Source organism: Aquarana catesbeiana, linkage group LG08, assembly GCF_042186555.1.
Source record: "Aquarana catesbeiana isolate 2022-GZ linkage group LG08, ASM4218655v1, whole genome shotgun sequence".
Lineage (NCBI taxonomy): Eukaryota > Metazoa > Chordata > Amphibia > Anura > Ranidae > Aquarana > Aquarana catesbeiana.
In genome coordinates, this window is record NC_133331.1 from 119,795,434 (window position 1) to 119,810,664 (window position 15,231).

A 15,231-nucleotide genomic window follows, 5' to 3' on the forward strand; every position below is an offset into this window, starting at 1 on the left:
CGAAGACGTGATGTATCACGAAACATGTAGGGCGTGGCTTTTTTTATAATTGTAATTTTATTGAAGATTTTCAAGGAAAAAACAAGATATCAATATGAACAGACAATATCAAATTTGTAAGATAATCCAAAACAATGGATAAGAAATGTCCATCTATGTAGAATACAAATGTAATCTGCAAAAAAATACAGGAGTGACAACAACTCATATGCAAAATAAATAAAAGAATAGAGGTCATATATAAGTAACACCATCAGCCAAAAATAATACTGGAGAGAACAGGTAATGCTAGGAGGTATTATATGATAAACAATTCGGAGAGGGAAAAAGGAGGTTGATTTTTCATGATACTGTAGCCGGCAGGGAAATCCCAAATTCCGACTGGTCCCACAGATCCCAGATTTTATTAAATTGAGGGACACTATCGTGAACAGAAGCAGTCAAGTATTCCATCCTGCGGATATCAGCTATAAGTTGGAGTAATCTGGAACTTGGGGGAGTGGTGTTGGATAAGCAACATAAGGGGATCAATCTCTTGGTAGCTAGAAGGATATATGAGATCAATCTGTTACCATGCTTTGTAATATCTGAGAAAGGGAGGCCTAATAAATAATGTAAGGGGTCTAGCGGAAGAGATACATCTACTACCTTCTGAATCAACAGCATCACCTCCTGCCAAAGGGGTTGGATCATAGAACACTGCCAAAAAATATGAAACAGGGTGCCCACTTCCTGACCACAATGCCAACATTTGTCTGAGGTCGATGGGTCATATTTATTGGTGACTTCAGGAGTTTTATACCAAAACATAAGTATTTTTAGAGAAGTCTCCCTCTGCAAGACACATTTTGAGGATTTAAAAATAGATGACCATATCCTATCCCATAGCTGGGAGCTAATGGGTCTACAAAGCAATTAAGCCCATTTCCTCATATAAAAGTGAGAGACCTCAGTAAGGTGAGTTGACTTGTGGAGGATGCAATGGATAGAGAATACTAAATGCAATTGGGGGGTCCCTAAACACACAAATATTCAAAAGGAGTGGGTTTATCTAAGGTCAGTGTCGGAGGCAGGGAATGGAAAAAATCTCTGATTTGTAGATAGAAGTATAACATATGAGAGGGGATATCGAAGTTCTCATGGATAGTGTCAAAAGAGTGCAATCGACTGGAAATCGGATGCACTAGATTACGAAGTTGGAACAGAGAAGCGTTCATCCATGGAAAGATATGTCCCAGGGATAAACTGTCAGGGATGGATGGATTAAATATTACATTCATCAGAGGGGGACATTTTGATGTGAGGGTAAAAGTTTCCCTGCATTTATACCATATGGATAGAGAGAAGTTCATAGGGGCTATACATTGACATCTAAAAATAGGGTCAGTGTGTTGTGAGGGAGACCAGATCAGGGAGCATGGGTGGACTGGATACAATGTCCCTCTTTCTATATCTGACCAATGACTGTGGGCATGTAGGCTGGACCAAGAGGTGATTCTTAGATGAGTTGCATAATAATACTTTATAATGTCCGGGGCACCCAACCCCCCTCTAGATTTAAGGGCGAAGACCACCGAACTCGCAATGCGGTGAGCCCTACCGTTCCATATAAATTTTAGGAAGCTCCTTTGAATGGCTTTAAGTTGAGAGAGGGGGATGGCCATGGGTAATGTTTCAAAATAATATAACAGCCTGGGTAGAATGGACATCTTTAATACATTTATTCTACCTAGAAGGGAGAGAGGGTACCTAGTCCAGCTTTGCAAGGGTTTGTTGATGTCTAAAATTAGACGGGGAAAGTTCACAGAGTAGAGAGTTGAGTAAGTAGGAGTAAGATGGACCCCCAAATATTTGAGGGAGGTGGAACACCATTTATAAGGATAAGATTGCATCAATTGAGATAAGAAAGGGGGAGGGATATTCAAAGGAAGGGCCTCAGTTTTTGTGGTGTTAACTTTGTAGCCAGATATGGCACCAAAAGAGGAAAGAAGATCATGCAGTGAGGGGAGGGACAACAGCGGTTGGGTAATGGTTAACAGAATATCATCTGCAAATAATGACAATTTGTATTCCCTCTGTTGCATCAACACCCCACTAGTATCCGGATGTAAACGGATAGATTTAGCTAGGGGTTCAAGGCATAATATGAAGAGTAATGGGGATAAAGGGCATCCCTGCCGAGTACCATTACTCATAGGGAAGCAAGGCGACAGAAAGGAAGACATCTGTACTTGTGCTGTTACTTGGGAATACAATGCCTGTAGCACTCTTAGAAAGGGGCCTCTGAAACCGAACTTAAGTAGCAAACATATAAGGTTGCAAACATATAAGGCCAGCTCAGCCTATCAAAGGCTTTTTATGCATCAAGACTTAAAACTAGAGCTTGATGTGAGGATCTGTTTAGAAGATCAATTAAGTCTATGGTGCGTCGGGTGTTGTCCCCTGCATGTCTAGTCAGGAAAAAACCTACCTGGTCTTTGTTAATCAATTTTGGAATATATTTAGAGAGTCTAGAAGCCAGTATCTTAGTAAAGATTTTATAGTCTAAGTTTAAGAGAGCAATATGTCTGTAGTTGTCAGGGAGAGAGGGATCCTTTCCTGGTTTCGGTATAACAGAGATATAGGAATGTGAAAAATGGGAGTGTGGGGATTGACCTTTGAGGAAGGTACTGTATAAAGTCAGTAAATGAGGGGATAAGATGTCAAAGAAAGTCTTATGGTAGGTATAGGGGAGGCGATCTGGGCCAGGGGATTTTTTGAAGTGGGAGGTCCTTAATTGTGTTGTGAAGTTCCTCAGCAGATCAGCCAGATCTAAAGTAGATGGTTTCGGAAGACTAATGCCCCGTACACACGGTCGGATTTTCCGATGGAAAATGTCCGATCGGAGCGTGTTGTCAGAAATTCCGACCGTGTGTGGGCGCCATCGGACATTTTCCATCGGATTTTCCGACACACAAAGTTGGACAGCAGGAGATAAAATTTTCCGACAACAAAATCCGATCGCGTCAATTCCGACCGTGTGTGGCCTGTTCCGACGCACAAAGTGCCACGCATGCTCAGAAGAAATTCCGAGACGGGACAGCTCGTTCTGGTAAACTTAGCGTTCGCAATGGATACAGCACTTTCGTCACGCTGCAATGTTCAAAATGGTTTAATACAGCGCACTCTCTTCTTCTTTATAATGTGACAAGAATTAAGTAGTTTTGCTGCTCATATTCACACACACTTCTCAAAAAGTTTTATTTGTGTTTTTTTAGTGGGATTCCCTGAATATATTGTTATTAGTTGTCACATCTGACAGTTTTATATATTTTTTTTTTTTTTTTTTTTGGATTTTCAGCCTTTTTTTTCTTTAATGCTTGGATTTTTTCCAAGGCTGATCTTTGTTCAATGTTATTTTTATTTTTACTCCTGAATATTTTTGGGTGTGTTTTGTGTGTCAAGTTACCCCAACACCATTGATATCTTATATTATTTAATCTCCAGGAGATTGTTTGTTGTTGGTGTCCCTTGTTCATTTCACATTGTATATTTGAAATGTACCTGAATCCTCACAAACCAACTGTCATTTTTGAAGTAAAACACATAGGAGAGTATAATTCAAAACAAAAATCCTTTATTAAGGGATCAGAACCAAACAAAGAGGAAGGCAACACTGGATCAACAGGAGAAATTAGCGAAGCCTGGGACCCCCACGGCAGACATCAATTCTTCAACATCAAAATTGGTGGCCTGAGGAGTCCATATGTAAGGGAGGGCAGTCTGGTCCAGAATTCGCAGAGATCTGGATAGCAGCAGATGACATCTGTGTCCCCAGGCTGTGGTACCACAAGAGGCTGCATTTTTTGGCCGACCAGACTGAACCCAGGGCAATCACTGTCTGGTCTTCCTTTCACGCTTCATTCCCAGCTGTGGCTGTGCAGTTGGAGATGTGGCAGGAGGAGGAGTAGGACCTGGAGGAAGAGGAGGAGGAGGAGGAGGACCTGCAGGAGGAGGAGGACTGGGAGGACCTGGAGGAGGACTGGGAGGACCTGGAGGAGAGGGAGGAGGAGGAGGAGGACCTGCAGGAGGAGGAGGACCATCGCGAAGGTGTGTCTGAGGTGTAATTTGGCCCCTCATACCTTTCTCCAGAGCCTCCGATATGAGGGCCTCACACATTACTTTTTGGCCCTTCTCCATCCTCTGCATTTTATATGCAATGAAGGCAGCAATGTTCTCCTCCATGGTGTGGGGTGCTCCCAGGACCTCTGTAGCCCTCCAAAAGAATCCTATAGCAGCCTCCTCTAGGGCACTCCTCCTACTGCCACTTTCTCTTTTCAGGGGGAGTGGAGGGACCTGCAGATCAGCCAGCCGGCTCGGCCCGGCCACCTCCTGGCTGAGACTTCCCTGTGTATGAAAAAAGGACATGGTTTTAGTTGTTGCTTCATCAATCCCAATCCTAAATTAGTACTCCCAACTAACATCTAATTAACATCATTGATTGGACAAGCAGAAATATTTAGAGGAATGCTATACTTGGCTCAATCTGGGCTCCTCCACATGTGGCCTGGAAGGCCCAGGTTGGGCGTCAGAAGCCTCAGCCGCGGGGGAAGGAAGCGTGGAAGGAAGACTGGAGAGGGATGACCTGGGTTCAGTCTGGCCTGCCAGAAAATGCAGCCTGTCGTAGTACAACATCCTGGGGACATAGATGTCATCTGCTGCTCCGGATCTCTGTGAATCCAGGACTTTCTTGCGCTCCCTTAGATATGTACTCCTCAGGCAACCAATTAATATCTTTAAATAAGTGATGTCTGCCGTGGGGATCACCTGCTTCACAATTTCACACAATTGCTCCAGTGCTGCCTTCCTCTTTGCTTGGTTCTTGAAATGGGGGTGTTTAATCTCCCACAGACAGGGCAGCTCCCTTAGCATCTCTATGAATACTGACATGAAGTCATTATCTTTGAGTACCATATCCATGTTCAATGCAAGACACAACACAAGACAAAGCCTAATGTCAGACAAAACTCTCCTAATCTTGTTACAATATAGGCCTCAATGTAGAAGCAGTATAGGCACAAGTTTGTCTCTTACCTTCGTTCTTACGATCGGCGCGTCCAATGCTCCTTCCTCCGCTCACAGATCGTACGTAATACGCACGCATGTTACGCTTTATACACACTGCGCATGCGTGTAACTCCGCCCGCCCTGACGTTCTTTCTAGTCTATTCCCCGCCCCTTTTCGTTCGGCGCAGTGGGTGAAGAGCACATGGCGGAGTCAGAGCAGGTGCATGCTAATTATAGCAACGAGGAGGAGGAAAGCCCGGATCCAGGCATGTCCTGATCCAGAAGGAGACGTTTTAAGGCCACAAATATGTCCTTTGGGGAGATGTTGGTCGACATCATGAGGAAGTCCGACTATGACGGAAAATATGGGCCTTACCCCCACCCCAACATCAGAAAGGCCAAAATCATTGCTAAAGTGGTCAAAAGCCTTCACAGGAATTTCGGGGTACGAAGATCTAAAGATCAGCTCAGGAAGCGGTGGTCAGACCTGAAGTTGAGAGAGCCAGAGCAGTACCGAAAGATCCGGAGAGTGCTGCAAAAAAGTAAGTAGTTGTGCTGTGTTCCTATTCTTTCTGTCTTTATTCCGTTCGTTCTGCTCCATATGCTTTTATTAATTGTAACGTTTAAAAGGGCAACTTTAATGTTCATGGGCCCATTATTCGTTCGTATCAAACATTTTTCTTTCGGCCTCTAGAACACCATTGTTTAGGCCATATGCATTTTCACACATTTTTTTTGGGCCTACTTGGATGCCAAATATTTGTTTGTGTAGATGGGTTTGCTACTAGAATGAAATGCCAACTAGATTGTGTGTAAGGAGAGGACACTGAGCAGTTGTTTTCACATCTGGACACTGGAGCACTAGTGTGGGACCCCAGAACACCATTTTTATTAGGGGGGCCACACAGGTGCTCCAGTGTATACTATAGGGGGGGCTACATCTGTGAAGCTTGTACTAAACAGGTAAAGTATTGCAGCTTGACAAAGGCCAATAAAAAATATACATCTTGGAACTCTGCTAAAATATTTCTGCCATCAAATATCTGTGTGCTAATTATACCATTTTTGTTTTACATAGGGGAGAAAAGACTCGGAGGACACCCCTCATCCGAGGAGACCAGAGACCCCCCACCTATGGAAGAAGGTGAAATACCCCCAAACGAAGCTGAGCAGGAGGAAGAAGAAGATGTGGTGGAGATTGGCACCACAACAGGTGAGTGTCTGCGACCACAGACTCAGGTAAAAGAGATGGATGGTGGCAGATTTTTGAGACCTATTTTTTTTTATTTATCTCTTTGGTGATCGTGAGGTTGTGGATCCCCAACGCTTTACTTCTGAAAGTGCCCAGATCCTGATCGGGGAGATCATGGGGTGTAATGCCGAACTGCAAAACATCCAGCAAAAAATCCATGATGTTATTAAAAAAAATAATAACATCATTGATGTTTTGGGGCGAATTTAAACCCCACAAAATCACTTTTTGTATTGTGGTTCAATCTTTTAAATTTTTTTGCAATGTTTAGAAAAGCCAAATTTGGAGGATGCACACAGTGTGCCAACATGTGCTATCTGCCATCACGGGAGATCAATGGACGCGTTTTGGGGGTGCAACCCCTTCCTCAATTATAAAGTCGCGTTGAGGAAGGGCTTGCTCCCCCAAAACACGTCCCTTGATCCCCCCTGATGGCAGATAGCACATGTTGACATTTGTAAATTGGTGTGCATCTTCCAAATTTGGCTTTTCCAGGGGTGATTTCCCCCCATCTGAACGCTATATCAAACCCAGTTCCTAAATACTGATGTCTGATATAGCCTTCAGGTTTTACCTAATGTGAACTTTGTAAGTTCTAGTTTTTTGGCTTTCTTGTTGGTTTTACACAGGCCTGTTTTATCTGAAATGGATATTTCGATTTTTGATAATGCTACTGCAAAAATTGTTATACAACAAACATGTTGGTTTGTTTTAAAAACCTTGGGTAAATGCACATGTGATTGTGCAGGTATAAAAAAGTGGCTTACTCAAGAATGTGTGGATTATTGTCTCAACACTACAACACTTTTGGGGTGATGTAATAGCTGTTTTATGCAAAAGTGGGGGTTATTTCCTAAGGGCAAATCCACTTTGCTCTACAAGTGCAGTTTCAGTGCAGTTGCAAGTGCACTTGTAGTGAAATGTGTTTTTGCATTCAGGAAATACTAGCCAACAGTGCTTTGTATAAGGTTACCCAATCACGACATTTTCTGCACTCAAAACATTTCTGTCAGGGTCAGCTAAAACAAACACAAGCAGTAAATGTCCACAAAGAATTTCTTTTTTTTTTTTATTTGAAAAAGGCTTCACATATTGTCTGGCATATTGATAGCCCCCCTACCCACAAAGAACTCCAGGTATCGTAACCGGACATCACGGGCACTCAGGGAGGGCAAGCCAGGACGGCCGCTTTCAAGCGCCGTCAGTGTTGTTGGATGTAGGATTTCGGCCTCAGGCCCAACTGAGCCAGCATAGTTGGCAGAATGTTTTCTTAAAAAATTATGGAGAACACAGCATGCCAGTATTATATGGTTCAGTTTATACTCCGCCATATGGATGGGTGTCAGAAATAGTCGGAACCGGCTGGCCAGGATTCCAAATGTGTTCTCCACCACTCTTCGGGCTCTGGCCAGCCGGTAATTAAAAACCCTCTGTTCCAGGGTGAGGGTCCTCATCGGGAATGGCCGCATCAGGTGGTCCCCCAGCGCAAACGCTTCATCAGCAACGAACACAAATGGGAGACCTTCCACATTGTCCTCTGGAGCTGGCAAGTCCAAGCTGCCATTCTGAAGATGCCTGTAGAACTCCGTCTGGGCGATGACTCCACCATCGGACATCCGGCCATTCTTCCCCACGTCCACATACAAGAAGTCGTAATTAGCCGACACCACCGCCAACATCACTATACTATTAAACCCCTTGTAATTATAATAGTATGACCCCGAGTTAGGTGGTGGGACGATGTGGACGTGTTTCCCATCAATTGCCCCTCCGCAGTTAGGAAAGTCCCACCGCTGGGCAAAGTGGGAGGCCACAGTCTGCCGTTCCTGTGGCGTGGAAGGAAACTGTTCAGGAAAAAACAATAAACATTACTATTTTTTCACAGAAACATGGCAAGCAGATTAGACACAAACATTCTGGGGCAACCTCCAGATAGCATTTATTAAGGGGAATTTAACAAGGCCAAAGTATAAGGTACAACTATCATATCCCCCCCCTCTCATGGGCCATTTCTAACATTATAGGGGGGGAACTGTTGGACAGGTAACCCTCTTCACTTCATTGAGAGATGAATGCCTAAATAATGGGTATTACTTGGAACAGCCCCTCCTTAGTTACACTATTGGCAGACCACTGGACAGGTAAGAAGTGTCATAATACAAAGATATAAATACACATTGTACACATTTGAGGACATTTGGACATTCTGCTATTACCTATCAAGATAATAATAGGATACAAAAACTTTAAACAGTACCATTGGAAAGTATACAGGCAGGCCCTTGCACTACATGCTTTGGGGAATTCATCCATAAATCAGAGCACAAAAGAGATGGGTATAGTGTGTATGGGTTTGGCAAAGTCAGCAGATAGATGATTGAGGATAGAGAATTGGGATCAGCTGACTTAGCAGTTGGGGGGGAGGGAGGGTTACTAAAAATTATTTGGGACACCACAAAAAAAAGCCTCTGCCACTCTGCCTGAATTTAAATCAAAAATAACATTTACAAACATTTTAGGGGGTGTTTGGGGTAAAGCACTACTATGGAGCTGATAAAATACATTGTTAAGTGACTACATGAGGTGAATATAGGGCAGGAGACACCATGCTGGGGAGGTTATTGAAGGGCAAATATGTATGAAGGACCTAAAATAATAATTACATAACAATCCAGCATGCATGAGAACAAAGGGGACATTCACAGCATATTACAAGCATGGTAATTAGGGAATGAGGAAAGAAATACAATATATTAGCAAACATTCAATACAATAAAATGTGATATAAAAGGATAAAAATCTTACCTTCATATACTCCTTCTGCAGGACCTGGATGATGGCAGAACAGGTCTCTGGGATAATGATACCCAGAGCCTGGGGGGAGATGCCTGTCGAGAACTTCAAGTCCTGCAGACTTCTCCCTGTAGCCAAATACCGCAGGGTAGCGACCAACCTCTGCTCCGGAGTGATGGCTTGCCTCATGCAGGTATCCTGCCTGCTGATATAGGGGGTCAGCGAAGCCAACAGATGGTGAAACACGGGGTCCGTCATCCTGAGAAAGTTCCTGAAATCATCAGGATTATTCTCACGGATCTCACGGAGCAAAGGCATATGAAAGAACTGGTCACACTGAAGCAACCAATTCTTGGTCCATGAACTCCTCCTCACCCTGTTCATGGACTGGACTTGTGTCAAGGTCAGGACCCCAACACCAAGCCCCCGCACAGCACGAACTCTACGAGGAGTACGCATACGAAACATGGCTAGAAAACGATCGGCTGCTCAGAACAAAGTAACAGAACGCACTGAAGAACAGCAAGGCCTGTGAAGAGCGACCTTAAAAACAGCAACGAGCAGGCAAGATCACACAGAAAACTCTGATACGAACTGACTGCACGCACTGAAGAGCAGATACAAACCCACAAGCAAAACCCTAGGATTTTGTTGTCGGAATGTCCGAACAAAGTCCGACCGTGTGTACACCCTATAAGACCTTCAAAAAAAGCATCACATTTTTCTTTAATAAAGTTAAAGTGATTTTCGGACTGTAGGCAATTATATGGTTTGCGGTAAAAGGAACTGAAAATCTTAGACATTTCAAGAGGGCAGTGGGTTCTGGTTCCATCATCCTTTATGAGGAAATCAGGGAAAGAGTTGAAGGGGCGAGGGCATAACTTGTTTACTAGCATCCTGTGAGGTTTATTTGAAAACTCATAAAATGTTTGTTTTACCCAGAGTAAGGATTTAACTGCCTTACCAAGAGTTAAGGATTGAATCTGTTCTCTTAGGGATGTAACATTGTGGAGTCTCGACACTGTGGGTTTGCACAGTAGCCGACGTTCAGCTATCATCAAGGTAGACGTCAATGACTGTAAAAGTTTGTTTCTGTCTTTTTTCAGACGAGAGCCCTCAGTCATGCAAACACCACGGCAGACCGCCTTATGTGCCCCTCACAGTGTGGAAAAATGAAACAGAGCCCACATTGAGCAAGAAAAATTCTTTAAGGCTGGCAGCCAACTTAATGTGGGAAGGCTCAGAGTGTAGGAGTTGGTCATTTAGACGCCAGTGCAGGGCCGGATTTGCCACAAGGCCACCGAGGCCAGGCCTCGGGGCGGCAGTGGTGCAGGGGCGGCGCAGCTCCTGCGGTGACTTCGCGGCCGCCCCCCCCTTCAGGCTGCCCGTTGAGTCGATTAAGGGCACCGGTGCCCTTAGAAATGATGGCCGCGAGCCGCACACTACTGTGCATGCGCCGTTCCGAAGCCGGCCGGGCTCGCGAAAGCTCGTACGTGCTCGGCTGGGCGGCGCATGCGCAGTAGCGTGATTACGCTGCCCGGCGCCATTTTTTAAAAGATCGAGGAGTAATGTCAGTGATGCGGCGGCGGGGGAGAGAGATGACATCTCTCATTGCCCGCTGTTCCACCCTCCTCCATCTGGTGGCAGCCAGGCAGCGTGACAAGTGACATCTCCATAGGGTGGCAGTGTGGCAAGTGACATCTCCATAGTGTGGCAAGTGACATCTCCATCTGGTGGCAGTGTGGCAAGTGACATCTCCATCTGGTGGCAGCGTGGCAAGTGACATCTCCATCTGGTGGCAGCGTGGCAAGTGACATCTCCATCTGGTGGCAGCGTGGCAAGTGACATCTCCATCTGGTGGCAGCGTGGCAAGTGACATCTCCATCTGGTGGCAGGCAGGCAGCGTGGCAAGTGACATCTCCATCTGGTGGCAGGCAGGCAGCGTGGCAAGTGACATCTCAGTCTGGTGGCAGGCAGCGTGGCTAGTGACATCTCCATCTGGTGGCAGTGTGGCAAGTGACATCCCCATCTGGTGGCAGGCAGCGTGGCAAGTGACATCTCCATCTGGTGGCAGGCAGCGTGGCTAGTGACATCTCCATCTGGTGGCAAGTGACATCTCCATCTGGTGCAGGCAGCGTGGCAAGTGACATCTCCATCTGGTGGCAGGCAGCATGGCTAGTGACATCTCAATCTGGTGGCAGGCAGCGTGGCAAGTGACATCCCCATCTGGTGGCAGTGTGGCAAGTGACATCCCATCTGGTGGCAGGCAGCATGGCAAGTGACATCCCCATCTGGTGGCAGGCATAGTGGCAAGTGACACGCTCAGGGCTCCCAATGGTTCTGCATTATGGTGAGTTGAACTATTTCATTTTACATTACAATGTAATGATAGAAATAATGTGTTTCATTCATCCTGACACCATAACAACCATGGTGCCGGGGATGATTGAAGCACTAACACCAGCCATTGCCCTGAAAAATTGCCCGCAAAAAATCCTTACCCTTCGCGCGCTTACCCTGAAGTATTTTTAGTCTGTACAATTAAAGTCAGTTATTTTCTGTGTTCTCGTGTGTGGAGATATGTTTTTAACTGATCTATTGTAGCAGTCATCGATAAAGGACAAGAATGGTGGTGTGTGTGTGTGTGTGTGTGTGTGTGGGGGGGGGGGGCGGCATTGAAGGACCCGGCCTTGGGGCGGCAAAGGGAGTAAATCCGGGCCTGCGCCAGTGGCAAGACCTAGAAGGGATTTGAGATAGCATGACATCTAGTGTGATAGGGGCATGGTCAGACCATGTAATATGGGATATGTCTGAATCAGTAATGTAAGGGATAAGTGGAGCTGAAATAAGAAAGTGATCTAGACGTGAATACATTTTGTGGGCCATGGAATAGAAAGTGAATTGCTTAGCGGTAGGGTGCTTAATCCTCCAGGAGTCAAATAATTGGTGAGAACTGACACATCTATGGAAGGCATTATCTTGGGAAGCAGTTTTGCATGAGGGAGAGTCATTTGAAACAGTTTGCCTATCTCTAGAAGGTGACATGACTAGATTGAAGTCGCCTCCTACTATTATAAAGGGTTGGGAGTGGTAATGAGGTAAGTCAAATACCTTGTTGAGGAAATCCGCCTGACCACTATTTAGGTGCATATATATTAACTAGAGTGAAGGAAGAGGACATATAATCACAATCCAGAATAATAAACCGCCCATGAGGGTCAACGTGTGTATTTTTGACCCTAATGGGAGAGGACTTCTTAATTAGAATGGTCACTCCAGCCTTGCCTGAAGAGTCAGATGCCAGGAAGGAGGTAGGAAAAAACTTTGAGGCACATTTTAATGTGCCACCAGCACAAAAATGTGTCTCCTGGATCATGATTACGTCTGCGCCTGAGGATCTGAACTCCTTTAAAGCAATCCATCGCTTCTGAATGGAATTCAGGCCCTTGATATTATATGACAAAAGCTTTAAGGTCATGATATCAAGTAAACAGGTAAAGGCAATAGATATATATTGAACTTATGGTAGCCAAAAACATAACTGACATTGAAAAAGGCATGTACATTAGTTATAAAGACATAGTGAGAAGGACAAACCCAATGGATCTGAAAATTGATCCAATGTACCTCATTGAAAAAGAAAAAAAAAAAAACCTTAGAAAAAAGGGAGGAGGGGAAAACAGGTGACCTCATCCAGCAATACCGGCATATGAGTTTAGACTCAAGAAACCAAAAACATGAGCAAGTGGACAAAAACATTAAACCAAAAAAGAAAAAAAATAGCAATTGAAAGCCCAAGACACTGATGTGTCTCAGGAGGCCCTGAACCATGTCACAGACCAAGTAGGGACACATGTGGACTTCCCAGCAGGGAACTCAAGGGGAGAGGGGTAGGGAGACCGTCCACTCTCCTTAAAAAGAAAAGAATAAAAAGACTTAGTAGATGCTGCATAAAAAAAAATCAGCAAAAGAAAGAAAATAAAATGTCAGAAAAAGCATTAGTAGTTGTAATAAGAATAGTAGTACCCCAAGGGAATGGGATGACAGTGCCCCTGAGAAACAAACCAGGGTAACACTTAAAACCTAAAGTCCAGAATTCAGCACTGAATTTTGTATGGACCGGAAGAAGAAGAACAGACAAATGAGGATCATAAAGTCCCTTCCAGGGGCATCAAGGAGGTTGCTCGGTAGATCTTGAATGTTGAGGAGTAGAGAAGTGCTTCTTTGGTTGTCCTCTGACCAGGGTCCAGATGCGATTCAGTGTAGACGGAAGAGGGCGAGCTTGTGAAGGAGCAGCATGTTGATCATCATCAGGCACTGGAGGGAGATTAAGATTTTTCATGAAGGCATCTCCTTCCTGAAGGTTTCGTAGGCTATGTTGGACGTCATCCTTATACACTATGAGATGAAAGGGAAAACCCCTTTTGGGCGCAGAGAGGAGTCTCCTACTGTCTCAGGGATGCCACAGAACCGAAGGTTCTGGCGTCTCTCTCTGTTTTCCAGATCCTCCTGTTGCAGTTGTAACTGGGTAACAGAATGTCTAAGATTGTAATTTTCCTCCTCCATGGCCTGAACATAGTTCACCATTTCATCAAATTTTTGTTCCAGGGCATCTGCACGCTCTCCAATATGATTAATGTCCCCCCTTAGTTCTGTGGATATTTTGCTCACCTCTGTCACAATGTTTCTGGTGATTTGTTGGAGGAGAAGCTGTAGCTTGGCATCTAATTTCTGGGGTTAAAACCCCCTGGGCAGAGGAAAGGACAGGGCCTGTATGTCCTGTGGTGACAGGGGGGTTGTCAGCTTCTTCCATCCCCAGAGATGGATCCATTGCGGCGAAGGGATCAGCAGGGGAACTTGAGGCCGAGGATTGTGGCCTAGTAATGTAGCGGTCCATGCCTGGGCCCGCTCGTGATCCGAAAAGCGGGTTGTAGTTGTGCCATTGCTGGCCAACCTTGCCCATGGGGTGCCGTGGAGTAGTGTGATCAAACGGGCTTACCCCTGAGTCTAATAATAGCTTTTGTCACGGTGCGGAGGTCTCGGAGAGCAGACGGTTCCCGGAGCTCTCTCAGATTACATCCACCAGGCCAGGAAGCTGCGCATGCGCCCTTAAGGAGTGGTGCTTCTACAGGAAACACACTTTAAAACAGGTCATGTTCCCAAGCTACATAGTAAATATTTTACTAAAATATTCCACACTACTAATGATATAGCCAAGACTAAAGGAGTCTCTATACTAATCAGCAGGGAAATGAATATTACCATAACAGATCGATTGATGGAACCTAGGGAAAGATACATTTTCTTGAAAGGCACATGGGACGGAAAGCCCATCATGCTGGCTAAGGTCTATTTTCCCAACTCAGCCCATAGTACATTTTGCAATCATCTTATCGATGAATTTAAAGGTTTCACTTCCGGCTGTTTAATCTTGGGGAGACTTTAACATTGCCCTCAATACTTTACAGGATACCTCTAATGGAAAGACATGTCTCCTACAGGGTCTTGAAAAAGATCAAAACACTTCTCCACTCTCTGCTGTTAGTTGATACATGGAGAACATAAAATCCAAATGGGAGAGATTTCACTTGCTACTCACCACCACATAATAGATACTCCTGCATTGATTTTTGTTTTTATTTCACAGAGAGATCTCCCTATCTTGACAGAGGCGTGGATAGGATTTCAATCTATATGCGCCAATCTCACCCTTTGTAAACTTTGTAGGACAAGTAGAAAAAACTTTCAACTTGAGGCTGAACCCTGCTCTACTCACTGACCCTGAAATTCTTAATAACATTAAGGACACTCTTAAATCATACTTCAATATTAACTACTTAGAAGACATCCCCCACCTCACAATTTGGGAGGCACACAAATGTGTGGTTCTCGGAGACTTCATAAAGTGGGAAGCCAGGAAGAAACAAGACCACAACCGCAAAATAGCTCTCTTTTCATCCTTTTTGCAAAAAAATTGTTGGAAGCTAGGCAAACACTACAATCCATTCTCGACATTAACTATAAACGCCCCTTGCTCTTCAAAAATGTGTTTATTACAAGGGAGGAGACAAAAGCGGAAATTTCCAAGCTAATGCATTAAAAGATGCCAAATTAACTGAAAATATATTTGCCATTAAAAC